Source organism: Astyanax mexicanus, chromosome 5 (genome assembly GCF_023375975.1).
Source record: "Astyanax mexicanus isolate ESR-SI-001 chromosome 5, AstMex3_surface, whole genome shotgun sequence".
Taxonomy (NCBI): Eukaryota; Metazoa; Chordata; class Actinopteri; order Characiformes; family Acestrorhamphidae; genus Astyanax; species Astyanax mexicanus.
Genome location: NC_064412.1, coordinates 11,794,355 through 11,813,055, shown reverse-complemented (window position 1 = coordinate 11,813,055; position 18,701 = coordinate 11,794,355). Strand labels below are relative to the sequence as shown.

At 38.2% G+C, this 18,701-nt stretch overlaps 1 protein-coding gene across 1 annotated transcript in view; it reads right to left on the bottom strand.

The window, feature by feature from the left end:
- phc2b (polyhomeotic homolog 2b (Drosophila)) overlaps positions 1 to 6,154 on the bottom strand; it is a 54,458-nt gene extending 48,304 nt beyond the window's left edge. Inside the window, exon 1 of the mRNA XM_007253357.3 lies at positions 6,010 to 6,154. The gene's annotated coding sequence lies outside the window, so the exon portion shown is untranslated. The remainder of the gene's footprint in view (positions 1 to 6,009) is intronic.
- Positions 6,155 to 18,701: the final 12,547 nt, after the last annotated feature.

Sequence of the window (18,701 nt, the reverse complement as noted above, 5' to 3'; positions counted from 1 at the left end):
AAGATTTTATTCTCAGTATTTTTTAAGCATTTCTATTTGTTCATTATTACATTTAAAAATGATGTAAAGAATAGTCCGGATTACATTTGTCTTAAAGTAAAAGACTACACAAAAGAAAATAGCAGGTTTTATGTGACCGCAATAAATGACTCTCAGCATGTGCAGAACACTTGCTGAATCACCGCTATTCTGGCAGCTCTTTCTTGACTTTTAAATGAGCAGTTGTGTAATTAGGCAGCAATGCACATGTATGGCAAGTGTCCCCGTACCTCATTCTGCCCCCCGGCCCCCAAAGGCCTACTTAATTGGTATCCCTCTGCTGCCCCACTCAGTGGGAGTGGAGTTTATACAGCCGCAGACATGCGCTCCCCCGTGACCGGGCGGGTCTCGGGAGAGCCGGAGATCAATGCAGGGGAGCTGGATGAAGTCTGTATGTGAAGGCCATGAATAAAGTATACTGTGAGTTGGGTTACCTGGGGCCTCCTCATTTTTATTAATGGGGATTAGATTATAACAGCCAGTAATGAGATCCACTGGACCCCAAACCTGATGCAAGGATTACAGAGATGGGTGCAATTATGCTGTATAGGGCCAACTGGCTTATGATGCCAGAAAAGGACACTGGGCTTCACTCATCATCATTCTAAAGAAGAAATATTTTCAAAACACACACACTGATGCAGTTTCTATAAAGATTACAACAAGTGTATTCTGAGACTTGGTCAATTTAAGCTATATCATATTAAGATCAGAGCTGTGAACAATGCTGCAGTTTAGAAACATCAATAATTTAAATTAGACTTCAGAACAAATGTGTATAGTATTTGGAAGCAGCACTGACAACTACTGACATACGCTTATACTGGAATACTATATATATACGTACAGAACTGTTGTCATAACAACTGTGTGACCATTCTATGAATGAGTTTATCATTCAAAATTATGTTAATAAAGGCATGGTTTGTTCTGTATAATGTGAATGATTGAAAAAAAACTAGGAGCACCAATATTGTATGGTATTGGCACTCTGACCAAAGCAGTAGGGTTAACCGTGATCCTTTGGCAGTGTGTGTAGCCATAGGATTATTTTAACCTGTAACAATGCCTAATGTTTTGGCTGTTATTTGCAACACTGATGATTTGTTAAGAGTGTAGGACGGGTGTAATGATGACTTTTTGGTCAGTTAGTCAGATACAGCTGTAAGGAACACAGAATTAGTAGGAAAAAGTGGATAGTGAATAGTAATGAAAAGTGGATATTCCTTAACCCTACACTTAGGTCTTTCGCTTTGTGGAAAAAAACTGTTTTGTAAGCAAATTCAATTTTCCTCGTGACTTTCATTTCACCACGGTGCATCAACTACTTCAATTATTGACTATCAACAATCAAGTCACAATTGTGGCAAATTTTATTTCTGTTACTTTTTATTATGCGCCACAAGTTAAGTTGACCTTAAAGAGCTAAGTTTCCCAAAATAGTTTGCATTTTTCTCCACACAATCTTAAATGCTATGGGCCCAGTTTAAAAGGATCTCATGGCCAGAGGAGCTGTTCTGGCTGTTGCTTCGCCCTTTAGCGCTGCTGCTTTCCCAGGACAGCAGCATGATCTTCACAAGTGCTGACTGACAAAAGCGCCTGGTCCATCTGTGATAGGCCTGGAAATGTCAGCCACTGTTCTGAATGTCAGAACACTGGGAAGCACAGAGAGCAGCGCGCTTTGGCCCAGCTGGAGAATGTAAACATCTGCCCAGGAGGAGCCCATCAGGCCAAGCGGCAGGCTGAGGACACTTGGGTGCATGCACGGACACAGCAGATGACTGCTGGGAGAGAGCGTGTGTGACATTTAGGCCTTACTGCTGAGGCACTGTTCAGAGAGATATCACTTGTACAGATTTTGATCTCCCTCCCTCCCTTGCTCGCTCACTCTTACTCACTCTCTCTCTTTCTCGCACCGATTGATTCGGACTTGACCTCAGGTTAAAAGGAAGACACTCAAGCCCCTAATTCCTCTATGTAATCTGCAGTTAGTGCACAAAGCCTAATCCCCTCTGCAATTAACCTTCAGTCTCGCCCCTCATGCTCCTGGGCCATGGTACCGTGAGCTCAGCCAGATGATTAGATAAAAGTACTTTCACTGTAATACTGGTTGGAATGAATGGATGTCTAGGAACAAACTGCATTAGTCAGCAAAACAGAGGACAGTTCATGGTTTAAAGTTATAGTTTATGTGAAATATAAAAGTAAAACTGTTTGATATAACGAATGAATATAATATTTCAAGGTACCTTTATTGCAAAGTCCTCTTATTCTTGTTCTGTAAAGCCTCATGATTTTACAGCTCTACATACCCAACCTGACCTGACAGTTAATTAATGAGCAGACATGTATAATGTACTAGAGCTTGAGATGTGGGCAAATGTACAAGTGCTCTACATAAAAAGTGACCTAAGTAGAAGCTGAAGTGTTCTTTAAGCTCCACACTTAAGTGCAAGTACTTAAGTATTCAACGTTTTTTTGTACTAAAGTAGTTTATTCAATTTTTTTTAAGTACTGAAAGTACAAGTAAAAGTATTGTTTTATGTAGTTCCCACAAAAAGAATAAAACATAAATGAGTTGCTCACATAATTTATGTTTCAATTTTAAATGTGGCATCAATATATTCAGAAATGGGTCTGGGATCTTATGGGCTAAGCTGGCCAGTGTGCAGTCATTTGGTTGGTGGAAAAAGATACTGCATTTTAGTACTTAAGTACAGTAGTGAAGTAGTTCTACTTCATTACTATACATCTCTGCAAATGAATGAATGTCTGATTGATAAATAAATGAGTTTGATCAGGAAATCACCAAACTTTGCCAGACGCTGAACCTCCAGGGCAGGCACTGAAGAACCAATCTTAATAAGACTTCAGTGGAATCCTGAATGTGGATCCAGATGCAAAGCTTAACTGTGCAGCTTTCAGATTCCTGCTTTAATAAATTGCAGAGTTGTTTTTGTGGCCTGGCATGGTTTAAGCATGCTTCTAATTCTTCTCTAACTGAGTTGTAATTTGGACGAAAGTCTGCTTTGGAATTGCCAGAGAAAACCATGCATTAAACTCACACACAAATATAAACACAGATATTAGTGATTAACCCCAAAGGATTCATGGTATCGTATGTATTAATTAGTTATAACACTCTGTCCTTAACTTTAACTCATAAAGTCTCTAAGTGACACATACTGAACATCCTGAGACCATCACTACAGGACAGCATGTGAATCTGTGTTTATTCATCTCACCTTATTTACAGGATGTAGGTTTTCTGGATTTATCCTTAAGATGAAAAGTGTAGGTGTGTTCTGGACTCCTATGGGTTAAGCTGTGCATAAGTATCCAGTCATTTGGTTGTTGGATGCAGATACTGCATTTGGGTACTTAAGTATAGTAGTGAAGTAGTTTGTACACCTATACATCTACAGTGCTGCTTGAAAGTTTGTGAACTACCCAAACATGGTAATTGTTTTCTAAAGAAAAATTATAATAAGCATATGAAATGAACATCCAAATGCCAAATTGTAAAGCAGACCTTCCAAATAAGGGACACAAAGAAAAAAAGATGTATATTTTCATTATTTATTCAACAAAATTATTTTATCTCTCAAAAAAATGAAAATCTGCCAAGTGCAAAAGTATGTGAACTCTTTTAGTTAGTAGCTTGTTGCACCTCCTTTTGCAGCCATTACTTCAACCAAGCGTCTTCTGTAACCACAAACGAGTGTCTCGCATCTGCTTTTTGGAATTTTTGTCCACTCCTCCTTGCAGAACTCCGCCAGTTGAGTGAGGTTGGAGGGACATCTGGCATGTACCGCCCGCTTCAGATCTTGCCACAGCATTTCTATGGGATTGAGGTCCGGACTTTGACTGGGCCAATCCAGAGTGCGAATCTTCTTTCTCTTAAGCCATTCCTTGGTATTTTTGCTGGAATGCTTTGGGTCGTTGTCTTGTTGCATAGTCCATTTCCGTCCTAGCTTCAACTCCCTGACTGATGGCAGAAGATTCTGGTCAAGAATTTGTTGATAGCCCTGGGAATTGATGGTTCCCTGGATAATATGGAGTCGTCCAGGTCCGGAGGCAGAAAAGCAGGCCCAGACTTTCACATTTCCACCACCATGCTTCACTGTTGGGAGGAGGTTCTTCTCTTTAAATGCAGTGTTGACTTTTCTCCAAACATGGCGCCTGTGATTGTGGCCAAATAGTTCAAGTTTGGACTCATCCATGCAGAGAATGGACTTCCAGAAATCCTCTGGTTTGTCCAAGTGCTCTCTGGCAAAGTTTAAACGGGCAACTTTGTTCTTTTTTGAGAGCAAAGGCTTCCTTCTAGCAACTCTCCCATGAATGCCATGTTTATTCATATTTCGCCTGATTGTAGACGCATGTACATTTATCCCAGATGCTGACAGAGAGGTCTGCAACTCTCTGGAGGTGATGCGTGGGTTGGCCTTTACCTGCATTATTATTTTTCTGGTGCTTCTTGGTGTAAGTTTGGATGGCCGTCCACTTCTAGGCAGAGTTGCGGTGATGCTGAGTGCCCTCCATTTGTAAATGATTTGTCTTACAGTGGATGGATGAAGCTGGAATCTTTTGGAGATTGTCTTGTAGCTTTCCCCAGACTGATGGGCTGTCACCACCTTCTTTCTGATGTCCTCAGATGTCTCCTTTCCTCTCGGCATAGTTGATCTGTTCTTTATAACTTGACACAACAGTGGTTTGGTTGGTTTCCTCTCCCTTTTAACCAGTGTGGCTCAAAACCTTTCCCAAGGATGTCTCATTTGATTGGTCTGCTTAATTGATTACTAGAGCACTCACATGTGTTTCACCTGAGTCTTTTACCTAATTGACTTTACCAGTGCAGCTGTGGTTCATTTACTTTTGCACATGCTCTGATTTCATGTTTCATGTAGTCTGCTTGCAACTCACACAGTTCCCTCAAAATGGGTAAACGGAATCGATGAACATAAACCTAACATTTCATATACAAAAAACGGTGATGATAAAATAAGAGAATCGTGGTAAAACAAAAGAAAAATCTAAACCACTCAACTAGTTCACAAACTTTCAAGCAGCACTGTATACATGATGTCTGATTAAAAATATAAATGAGTTTGATCTAGAAATCACCAAACTTTACCGGACTCTAACCCTTCAGAACAGACGCTGTGCAGCATTGTACAACATTCAGATTCCTGCTTTAATAAATTGCAGAGTTGTTTTTGTGGCCTGGCATGGTTAAGGCATGCTTCTGATTCTTCTCTAACTGAGTTGTAATTTGGATGAAAGTCTGCATTGGAATTGCCAGAGAAAAGCACAAATTAAACTCACACACACTCAGAGATATACACACAATTATATACATAGATATCAGTGTTTAAGCTGACCAGCGTGCAGACATTTGGTAACTTGCTGTGCATTTGCAGTGCCAAGGGGACCATGACCCAGCCCTGACCCCTGATAATAGCCCAGTGGTGCTTCCATACACTCACTTACACACAGACACACACAGAGACAGAGCTTAAAGGGGCAGGATACAAATAATTTACCATCATCTCAATTCAGAAACATGAACAATTCATTAAATTCAACTGATATAAGCTATGAGAACTAGTTAGTTAGCTAGCTAGTAACAGAGGCTTGTCAGAAGTGGGTCAGTAAGCTATATTAGCTATAGCCTGTGTGCTATGTGTCAGTCAAACTGTCAGATTTATTAGGGAATAAGGCTTGGCCTTTCTTTCAGAAGCTTGGAAGCATGTTGGCACTCACCGAGAAAACAAACAAACACACATACACACATGTATAAACCTACACAGATACATACATACACAAACACACACACACATACACACACACACACACACACACATGTACTTAGCTACATATGTATACACACACATGTCCTCATGACTTTCCCTTTTAGAGCCTTTTTAAAAGCATTTAAACAAAACAGACTCATAATATACGCTCACATACCTTCAGCGCAGGCCTCGTTTTCCCTCCCCGGGTTTTATTTGCTCTGCTTGCCGGCTCTCCTACACCATTTCTGGGCTGTGCTCTGTCCACAGACCGCTCGCTACACAGACCGGAGACAGCAGCAGCAGCGCCAGCAGCAGAGGAGGAGGAGGGGGGGGGGGCTGGAGGGGAGGGGGGAGTATCCAGGCATTCCAAAGGTCACATGTGACCAGCTTCCAGCCAATAAAAAGCCACCGTCCGCCGCGTCGGCCCGCCCACTCCCTCAAAGCTCCTCCCCTCCCGCTCTATGCGGTGGCTGTCAGTCCAGCAGCCACTGCTAGTCTGTGGAAGTCGCCATGGCAACACAAAGGGACTTAACCCTCGCGCTGAGCTTTTATGGCGCCTCGCTTGAAAGCAGGCGAGCATGTAAATAAAGCCGAGTTTTGAACGCCTCCGCTGGGGAACATGCAAAGAGCATGCAAAGAGCTTTTCACCTTCAAATCAAGACCTTTTTACAGACCTGCTTAGGCTCAAATGTTTTATAGAAAATAGAGTCAAATTAGTACAAGAACTAAAAAAAACAGTGTTTGTACACACTGTTCAATCACCTCAATTAAGGTGATAAAAAAGAGGGGGAGCGTGAATAACAAAATTCTTCCAGGCTCAAAAAAAACTTGCACACAAACCATAGGAGACCAAAGGATAACAGAACGTTACCTTTTGACTATTATAAATGTATATGTATTATATATATATATATATATATATATATATATCACATTAACTCACCTCAACATACCTTTTGGAATCATTTAGTCCCCTGTGGGTAATGCTAAAATAATGCTATTAGAAAACTTTACAGCAGGCAAGACTTTCATTGTTTTTTACTTTTACCATGGATCATGGATATACTTTAGAGTAGTCAGAGTTGAAGTGAGTTTTGATGGGGGAGCCATGATGCTCCTTCTCTTATTTAGTGAAAGCATCCTGTCAGGGAGGGGGAAAAAACTGCCCTCCCACACTAAAAACTAGCTGTCAAACACTGTCACTGTCACACAACATGACTGTGCACCAGTGCACAAGGCCCGTCAAGACATGAATAAGCGGGTTTTGTTTGGAAGAACATAACCAACATAATCCTGACCTCAGGCCTATAGAACACTTTTGGGATGAACTGGAGCAGAGACATTAAGCCCTGCCTTCTTGTCCAATGTCAGTACTTGACCTCACAAATGCACTTCTACAGGAATGGTCAAAAATTGCAATAAACACACTACTAAACCTTGTGGAAAGCCTTCCTCGAGTTAAAGCTGTATAGCTGCAAAGTGTGGGCTGACATGATATTAAATCCTATGGATTAAGATTGGGATGTCACTTAACTTCATAGGTGTGCAAAGGCAGATGAGTGAATACTTTTGGCAATACAGTGTATGTTGTTGAATAATTTATATGTTAAAATAAATGCTTGTATATGTTGATTTATGGCTGAATAACATGTCCAACATTTGAAAAGGGCCTATTTCAAATTTATTGGCATATGCATATATCACATATGCACTACATGTCTGAATGTTTGTGGTTGGCTAATGATCTAATGATGCATTCAGCTACTTTAGGTTGCACTGGTTGCTGACACATATAGAGGAATAATAGCAATAAAATAGATAGATTAACATGAACCTATAGGCAGCATATACCTATGAGCTGGGGAGCAATGGAACTGTGAGTGGAATGATGGTGCTCCATCCAATACATATGGGATGAGAGGGGATGGTGATCATCCAACATCCTTACTTCACTAACACTCTTTTCGTTAAATGCAACCAAATCCTCACAGCAAGATGAGCAGGGTCCCAATACTTTTGGCCACAAATCATTCATTGTAATATATGCAAAATGTTTGAAATTTATATAATACCATATATCACATATGTCATATTTCCTTATGGGTGTGGCAGCTTTAGTAGTCCAAAAGAGATCCTAAAGCATTTAGACACATTAAGACACCTGTTTAAAAAACAAAATTCATTTTCTTATAAAAGGGCTATTTGAATAGAATTAATATTAACATTTCTGATGTAAAAAAACCAAGAAAAATTACAATATTAACACAATTTCCTCCAAGCTATTGTAGCGAGAGTATTTAATTCAAATTAAGCTAATCGCTATTGTGTGACCACATGTTCTGCATTATTCCAGGCCCCAGCATTACTCTCCCGTGATTTGAAAGAGTGATGCTTATATTTTGGGGATGGGAGGGGGAGGAGCAGCATGTTTTGTGTGTGTGTGTGGGTGCATGTGTGTGTCTTACAATATATGCAAATGTATTCAAATGATGGGGTATAAAGATTGCAGTAAAATGCAGGCTTCAGGGTTCAGGGGTTAAGCTGATTGGTCGAGGGGCTAACTCCGGCTAACCTGATTGGTCAAAAAGGTGACAGCCTTGCGTGCCTCTGCTTATGTGCATGTGTGTCCCTGAAGGAGGGGGAGGTGTGAGACAATGACAGAGCTCAGCCATGACCTGGTGTCTGCCTTTGGGCACTGTGTGTGTGTGTGTGTGTGTCATGACCGATCCTTAAGGCTTATGCCACCCAAAACTGGGTGCAAAAAGGTGCAAACAGAGGATGCTCCTATTTGAACATTAAGTTGAATTTTCTTAATCATTTTTCAAAAAAAAAAAAAACTTCTACAGAAGTCCAGCCAAATCTTCTCTTCAATCTTTGCAATCTGACACTGTGCCAAAACAATTGAGCAGCTGAATTCTCTTGCTGGACAAAAATCTATTTCCTGTGCATATCCTGAACCAACTGTCCAATATGGGAAAAGGGCTGCAGTCATCATCATGCTAATACTAAATAATTCATCTGTAATATGACTTATTTTGTTTGACCAATACTTAATTATCTAGTCTCCAACAGCTCCCTAGATACTGGGCTTCCGGACACAGCGCCCCGCTGCCTTAACCTCTTTTCCAGTAAGGCAGTAATTCCCATAAGCCCCGCAGTGGGAGGCTGGGGGGACCCGCCACAGGATCACATGTCACCCGCACGGTGGATTTGATAGTCGTCAACCAGAGGAGCAATGGGCCTCCAAATTGACGCAAGCATCATATTATGTGGGGATGTAATAGAGTATGCATAATTCATAGGAAGGCACATGAAATATGTATGCAGGGGGTCTCTCTGTGCTATGCTTTTTCCAGTGCTATGGACAGTCCTGAGAAATGTGTTCCTGATACTCTTGCTGTCTCTGCTTTTAAAGGTTTTTTACAGTTTCATGCCATGTGAGCAATTTCAGTGATAGATATATCGATACATTTCTGCATAACTATCTATATAACCTTCCCACATGCAAAATATATCAGTACATCATCAATATAAAATCCTGCCAATAAATAACTTTAGTTTACAGAAGAAAAAAATCTGTTGCGTAAATATATTGATTTTTCTTTTTTGATTAAATGTTTATTGTCATTTTAAGCAGGATGAGTTATAAGGGTATGTTGCAGAGACATGAAAAGGGGGGGGGGGGGGGGCGTGAAGGTATAGAAGGAATAGAAAGAGAAGACAATCATATATTTTAAATATATACATTGCTTATATTTCACATTGCATAACCTCACTCTCTAATATCCCCTCCCCATGGCACACCACCCCACCTTCAAATAGCCAGAGCAATACAGTAAAAAATGAGCAAAAGTGACATTCATACCTGCAAAGAATAAGAGTTGAATAGTAGAATAATTAAAGTTAAATAGATGCAGTAACTGTAATAATAAAGTTCATAATGATATTAAACAGAGCTTGGTCCAGAGATTTCTGCAAACTTATCGACAGCATTTTCCCAGGCCTTTAATTCAATATATTGCATTTTATTGTATTTGACGGAAATTGGTTCTGTTTGCCATTTCAAATAAACGACAATTTGAACAATGCAATGGATAGCTGGTGTAATCACACGCGATCAAATAGAAAAAAATTAGATATTCTGAGTACACTTTCTACTTATGAGTTATGACCCAGAAGTACATCTGGCCTATATACTACTGTACTGCTGTGAAATAACATTGATGACTTTGCACAACTCTGAGTAGCTTATCTCAGCCATAGCTGGCTGTGGTTGGTTCAGTTTTAGGCCAAAATAGAAATGCTGTTCAAACATTTAACATGATAGACTGCATGTGGGATACATGCGACCCAGAGTTCAAATGCCATGACCTTAAATTTGTGTGGCTATTAGTTGGGCAATGTTTGGACCACAATATATTTTCCGTTACGCTAATTGGCTAATAGGCTGCTCAACTGGGTTGTATTTGGCTGCAATATGTGAAAAAAATAGAACAGTTGTAGATGTAGAGGTTAATAGTGAGCCCACATGGATGTGGGATGATGCATGAAAAAGAATACATTGGATTATTCTTTCAACAGTGAAAGAAGTCAAAGGCCATTCATTTGGCTAGGTTCTTACATTATTTGACCTTTAGTGGTACAAAATAATCCCGGAGAGGAACAGGCAGTGTTGTCACCTCATATGACCTTACAAAAAGAAACACACAAGCACACACACTAACTGAAGGACGGCATGGTGCTGCTCGCTGTCTGCTGTCCTCAGTGTAAAGACTGATCAGTACTTATTCATACAAATGCGACTGTGCTGTCAATATTGCACCACCACACTGCCTTTAAATCCGGATTGATGGAGTGGTACTGTCTGAGGCACCAAAAGTAGGTCAGTGAACCGGATCTGTTTTATGTTTAAAGGCTGCCATCTTGTGGTTACTGTTAGCATTGGTTTAATTTGACATAAAACCTGTTCTTTTGCAGTTGTGTAAGTGCTGGATGACTCTGTTTTTTGGAGTTGCACTGATTATTTTTTAAAACACCATTCACATCTTCTTTTTGAATATTTAGTTTCTCAGCAATGTCAGTAATGTCACTGTACTGTTCAAAGCACATGTGGTCGAGCATGTTTTGCAGATTTCTTTACATACGCTTTTATACTTCTTTGCATACTATATTTAATGCTGTATACAATTCAAAAAGCTGATTTTATAGATTATTACAATTGTTTTTAACAAAAGCTCCATTTTATTTTATTATTTAATATTTTTAATATTTTTTAATTTTCTATACTTGCATACTAGATATACTGTAATTATTTATTTATTTAAAGGACCACTCAAGTCCTTGATTTTAAGACTCCACTCTCAGCTCAAATCTCAAAAATGCTAAAAAAAAAAAGGGAAGAGGTAGTTGGGAAGGGGCACTGGGTGATGTATGGGTTTAGAGGCAGGGCAGGAGGGAGAGCTCATTGGCAGAGCTGCAGCAGCAACAGTGTGCCTTCGATAGCGGTGAGACCCAGATGGTTAGACGTCACAATAGGGGCAGTATTATCGATTGATTGATCTGCATATTGTATTGTTTCTGCGTACCAAAGTACACAGACACATCATCCACACCTATAGTGCAGTTGAATCTGTGAGGGAGCTACAGAGGCAGAAAATTACCCCGTTAAGATTACCAGGCTTTTTAAAGGTTAGGAAATGTTTATAAAAAAAATTAAGTAGTACTGGTATAATTTTACTTCTTCTAAGGAACACATATCAGCTGTTAATGGAAAAAAATATGGGTAAGGGTTTAGTCGCTCTTATATAATTTGACTAGACCTGGACCAAGTATAGGCACAGCTGGGAGCAGAAGTGTAGCTATGCTTGCAGAAAATTAAGAAGAATTCCTGTCAGAAAGTAACTCTTATGTCCACTTGAAATCTATTAACTTTTATCTCATTATAAGCTAGGGGTTGCACGACTTGTCATTTTTGCTAGTCGATTGATTATTTTTGTAATATTTGGAAAAATAGGGAGGTCTCTAAGTGAAACTGCAGAAAGGGTTTTTACGTACAGGCACTTTGTCTCTCACTTTCTTTCTTTCTTTCTTTCTTTCTTTCTTTCTTTCTTTCTTTCTTTCTTTCTTTCTCTCTCTGCCAATATGCTGCTGTAGCCTATTTTATTGAATTGTGTCACTGCTTGTGGTTAATTTCACCCTCTTTGGCTCAAAAGACAATTGATTGTCTTGGTTGTACCACCTGGGGATGCAAACAGGTAAGATAGGTGCACCTGTAGTTTTTGAACCATGAAGAAATTCGTTTTTATAGGTCCCTTGTATTTAAGTTATTGTTTAGGGAGTTTCTTTTTGGTATTTTTTGTCCTATTCTTGGCCTTAGGTAGTTTAACATGGATATGTTTTGTAGTGTTTTTTTCTTTAGCACCGTCCATAGTTTGTTTCTCTGCTGTCTCATTGAGCTAGTACAGCTCAAGTGTTATGTTCTCCTTAGTTCCCTAGAAATATGTGGAGAAATGTCACAAAGGGGTTAAATCTGTTTGACAATAAAGCTAACAAACTAATTTGTGACTTGTCTTCTGTAAGGTTAGACTAGCCCGCCTCTTTCAACGTGTTCCTTCTCACTACTACAGCTGTCAGATGTTAGCACTGGATGCATGATTATACATTTTTATATTATTATTATTGTTTTGTAAATCACAGAAAATCTGCTTTCTTTACCATCTGTCTGCATCTTTGCTACTGTTTTTTCTCCTTCTGACCAATCGACAGCACCCTACTGCTGCAACTAGTGATAGTCAGCTATTTATTTTACACTAATTAGTCTATGCAACCCCTATTATAAACCATTCTTGGTTTCTTTGTTCTTCATTCCCTTTTTCGTCATTATTCTTACACTGTTGTTAGTTTAACACACACTGCTTGTACATTTTCACAGTGCGTGTTTCTTTTTATAAATGCTGTCTGTACTTTCAGTATGAGCATCAGGTTAAAGACTGTTGAAGTGGAGTCAAGAGAGCTCGCTTTGTTGCCACAGAGACCAAAAGCCTTAAGAATAGATTTCATCTCTGCTAAGAGGGCTTTTATTGATGTTGAGAGCTTTGCTTTTTGTCACTGATCTCAGACAGGTTCTGAGTTTTTTTTCGTTAACAAAGCTCTAATGGTTTTAAGTGCTGCAGTCTTCTCATTGATCAGGCAGTTATTGGAGTTTGTTTTCTACTTATTTGTAAAAAGCTTAATGATTTTGACATTTGACGTCAGCAGTCTTACTGCATTTACCACAACAGCCCCATCCTTCATATTACAGTGTTGTGCTCTGTTACCTTATATAGCTGTCCTAGAGAAGAGGACACTGTCTGTCAGATGCCCTGTTCATTGACCCTGTCAGCAAGTACAGTGGATGATGAGGGTCAGTGTAAAGACAGCTGTGCCACTCAGTGGGGTCCCATGCCCTGATAGCATGATGGTGATTTATGGGGTCTGTGTGACCTGTATGAGTCCTATTTCCTCACACGTGTGAATCTAAACACGTTGCATTAAAGATGCAGCTTAATAGAGTTTAATAAGGTTGGTGTATCATTAATATATAATATTAATATATAATAATATTAATATATATATATATATATATATATATATATATATATATATATATATATATATATATATATAGAGAGAGAGAGAGAGAGAGAGAGAGAGAGAGAGAGAATGCAATGAATTTTAAATCTCATAGAGCCATACTTTATTCATAGGGAACATGGAACACATATGATATGTTGAAAGTGATATGTTACTATTTCATAAAAAAAGATTTATTCATTTAAAGGAGAGAGGAGAGAGAAGACATAAAGTCTGATTTGACCGTTCACTTTCACGCCCGTGGATCAGATATGCATCTAATTCAGGACCACATATGAAAGTGACTCAAATCTGATTTGAAAAAAAAAAATCTGACTTGGCAAGTTCACACAGCCAAGAAAAAATCAGATCTGAGCCACATTGCGCAAAAAATCAGATTTGAGTCACTTCAGCCTGGTAATACTCCTAAAATACCTAAAATACTCCCATTACCCAGTTTGTTAAAAATTGATTTATTACCCTCTAAAAACTTTTTTTGAGATGCGTTGCTGCCACCAAATTCTAAATGAGTTAATATTTTTAATGATATTGTAAAATATCTAACTTTCAGCATAGTGTGAATAAAACATGGGTTTATGGGATTTATAAAATTCTACATTTGTTTACATTAATTGGGGTTTAAAATTGGGGTTGTAATTCAGACCTGGGTGAGTCGTAGATAAAATACAAACATATATTATATAAACACACATAATAATAATAATAATAATAATAATAATAATAATAATAATAATAATAATACTGTGTTTAGACTTGTCGTACAATAAGTATGATGCATGTGCATTCATCCATTCAATGCTTATTTTACTTATAATTTATTTTATTACTGGTCTAAAACCTCTGTTTTTGTCTGTTTAGTCTGTATTAGATGACCCTGGGCTGTGGAGTGCAGGCCTAGGAATCTCCCCTGATCAACCACTGACTCCTGTGACACATACACTGAGTCTATTTACAGTGCTGGGATATTTCTTCTCTCTGTCTGTTTTTCCCTCATTCCAGAGGACCTTCCAGCAATGCCATAAATGGCTGTTCATTTGTTTCTTTACTGTCTGTTTTTATGTATTCCCTAGCCTGTTTGTTTTCCCTACCATGTGTTTTTTAGCACACGGCTCTATTTTATTACTGTCTTGTTTCCACTCTAGCTCCACCCTGTCATCATCGTTCTCACCTGTTTCAAGTTTGTCTAGCTTCCCCAGGTGTTCCTTGTTTCCTCAGCTCTAGAAAATACTCCATATTTCCTATTTTGTTTGGCTGGTTTTATGTGGTTTATCTTTATTCTGATTGTTTGACCTCTGTTTGTATTGGTATTGTAAGAACCAACCAGGATAGTTTGGATGCAAATGCAAGGCAGGTTTATTAATCCAAAAACACCAGGCAAAATCGTTGTCAAAAAACAGCCAGAGATCACAAGGCAAAAATCGTTGTCAAAGGAGGCAAGGATCAAAAACCAGAATTAACAATCACAGAAAATAAAGCTCAATAAGACACAAGAGTGACAATATCTCGCAACTGGAGACAATGAGAGAACCAATATAAATAGTCCAGGTAATCAGGTGATCTTCCACAGGTGTGTGGAACAGGTGGAGTCTATTAGCCTGTTAGTACTCTGGAGAAGCTGATCTTAAAGGTGCAGGTGTGACAGAAATTTTCTTGTGTAGCCAGTCCTTTGTTTGATTTTCCAGTCTTAATATTTTCTGTTACTTTGTAAGTTTTTTTATATGGCTTCTATTAAAACATCCTTGCATTTGCATCCTGCCTCCAACTCATAGTAGAAAAGTCAAGCCTAAAATGCTTGGATATCTTCTTAAAGCCTTCCTCTGCATTGTAGGCAGATTTGACACCCCTTTTCATATTTTAAAAAGTTTAAGAAATTGTATAGATTTCTAAATGTTAACAAAAGGTCTGAGGAGTAAGATCATTGATGAATCTTAGTCTCAATCCTCTAAGCTAAAAATATTGTTTTATGTTTGATGAGCTACAGACACTATGTTCTATGTTTACTATCTCTCAATAATAAAACAAATGTGTCATGTGGCCAAGGGTGCCCAAATTATCAGGTGGGACAACTGCTGTGCTCTTGATCCCTTACTAGACAGGATGACCCCATTAGCCATGCAGTCTACTGTCTGCCAATAATAGCATCATTTGAGCTTTTTTCATTGGATGATTAAATGATTAAATTTCCTAAACGAACACATTGATCCACAAAACATCTTTAAAACTTCTTTAAATCTATGCAGTTAATGCTGTTAAATGTTTTATCATACCTGCTTTTAATGTTTTATCCAGAGGAATCCAGCTTGCTGCAGTGCTCATGTTGCTCATTGTGCTATTTTTTCCTATTTTTGCATCTTCTCTCTTTTCCTTTTAATCTGTTTTCACTCCTCAGTTCATTTCTCCAGTTTGTAATTCTCCTGTCACTATATTTTGTAGTCAAACAATGAACCGTATGAAGCCCCAGGCTTCTGGATCAAACATTTATTCTGTTTCTCCTTCATCAACTCCCAGGTGTTCCACATCTTAAGAAGCTATGCATTATCTAAAGCTCTTCTACACATCTCCAGTTTTACAAACAACCAAATTTGGTGAGGCAGTGACAAAAATAACACAGATAGAATTTTGCAATATTCTAACTGTGATACTCAAATCCAAGTGATGAATTTTTGACTCCTCATGCAGCTTTGTGCTCTTTAACCAAATAGCTTCACAAAGAGCCTCCTTAGATGCTTTTTCCAACAGGACGGAAGAGAATCTATTGCACATGCAGAAATGTGTTATTAGAATAACCGTTGTTGTAGGAATGAGTGAGTGCACATCTTGTATCTTCAACCTTGTAGCTGTCTGTGGTGTCCTCCCATGAACTCCATTCTTGCTTAATGTTTTCCTTATTGTAAATTTGTCAACAAAAATGTTGGCATGTTCCAGAGATTTCTGTAAGCCTTTAGCTGACACTCTAGGATTCTTCCTCACCTCATTGATCATTCTGCGCTGTGCTCTTGCAGTCATCTTTACAGGACGAACACGCCTAGGATGAGTGGCAACAGTGCTGAACTTTCTCCATTTGTAGACCATCTGTCTTACTGTGGACACATGAACATCAAGGCTTTTAGAGATACTTTTGTAACCGTTTCCAGCTCATTGCAAGTCAACAATTCTTGAACTTAGGCCTTTTGAGAGCTCTTTTGTGCGAGGCATGGTTTACATCAAGCAATGCTTCTTAAGAACAGCAAAATTAAAACTGGTGTGTTCTTTTCTATAGGGCAGGGCAGCTTTAAGCAACACATCCAATCTCATCACATTGATTGGACTCCAGGTTGGCTAATTCCTAGCTCCAATTAGCTCTTAGAAAAGTCGTTGGCCTAGGGGTTCACATACTTTTTCCACTCTAAACTGTGAATGTTAACATGTGTTCAATAAAACCGTGCAAACATATACTTATTTGTTTGGTACTAGTTTAAGTAGACTATGTTTGTCTATTGTTGTGACTTAGAGGAAGATTAGAACACATTTAATGACACTAATGATACTGTTTCTTGCGACTGGATCATCGTCTTCCTATTGTCGAAGTGCAGAATTGTTAATATTTGCACTGTCATTCTCTTCACTGAGTTTCTGCGGGTATTTATGGCTCCATGTCTGAACTACAGTAGAATAGCAGCTGAGTGATAAGCGGGTCTGTCTGAGAATACAAATTGTCCCTGATATTTCCAGGTCGGCATGCTGAGTCTGGCTGTGTGGTCTGATCCTGCTCGCTGACGCCTCGCAGAGCAGCCTGTGAAATTCCACACTCAGGACACACACAAAGGTGTGAGGTTACCTCAGGACAACTTAGGACAGTTAACACACTCTGTGTTGTGTGTGTATGTGTGTGTGTGTGTGTGATCATTAGTTTAAAGGGATATTAGCTGTATGACCGGATAAAAATGACACAGCACTGTAAATGCATCTGTTTGATTCATTGAATGGTAAATTATTGGAAAGATGCTTGAATTTTATATATAATAATACAACAATCAATATGCGCTCTTATTCACTATTCTTTAAACTCTTAACAGTGTGAAAATAGAGCAGATAAAGAATGAAATGTTATGTCTTATCCACATGAGGGCGCATTTGGGTTCTTTTCTGTTCAGTTTTCCTCCTTTTTCTTTCTATTTCCACAGAGTTCATTTTTAGGCCCTTTACCTAAACAGTTTTCTAGCAGTTTATTCATATGTCACTTTCCTCACATATTTCTATATTCATTCTCCTTTTACTTCCCTGCATTCATCTGTGTGATGGAGCTCCAGCACTGCAGTTAGTGAAACCTAAACTTCTTGTTAGCCCTAAACTTCTTGTTTTTAAAAAAATAATTTGTTTTACCTATAGAAACTTAAAAACATATTTAAGATATACAGCTCTGGACAAAATGAGAGACCACTTCAGTTTCTAAATCAGTTTCAGTTTGCAATTTATAGGTATATGTTTGAGTAAAATGAACATTTGTTGTTTTATTCTATAAACTACAGACATTTCTCCCAAATTCCAAATAAAAATATTGTCATTTAGAGCATTTATTTGCAGAAAATGAGAAAAAGAAACTTAATTAATTTAATTAATTTAATTTAATTAATTCTTTGCTCAGTGTGGACCACTTGGTGATTTTTCACAGTTTTCTTCTTTTTCCTGATATGTACTAATTTTGTAAAGTAACACTAATCTGATTATATTGTCTGTTCATATTTAGGGCACATGTGCAATTTTACATTGTTTTTCGTTTTTGTCTTTTTTCTACAATAGATTATGCTGATTCCCTCCAAACTCTACAATTTAATAACTTTTTTTTGTTTTACATCATGTCGCCTTTACATGCTGTTTGAGTCCACTATCAGAACATCTTCTTATTACAGAATTATTTTAAATGGGTTGAATATTTTAGGTTAAACTAAAGGTTAGAATAATTTCCTGATATTAAGAATATACCATGATAATCAATCAAAATTCTTCAAAATCCTTTTCTCAATGCAGCTTACCTCTTCTTTCCTCTGATTAGGAACATTTAAAATTAATTCTTTGTTTTTGGCTACAGAATCTATTCATACTTAAGACATTTTTTATTTTTCTGTGTGTTAACATATGCCAAAAATAAATAGCTTTCCATATGTGGAACACATAAAGATGTAGTGAAAAGCAAAGCCTTAGGAAAGTTTAATTATTATTACATTTAACTATAATTAATGCTTGATGTTCAGTTGA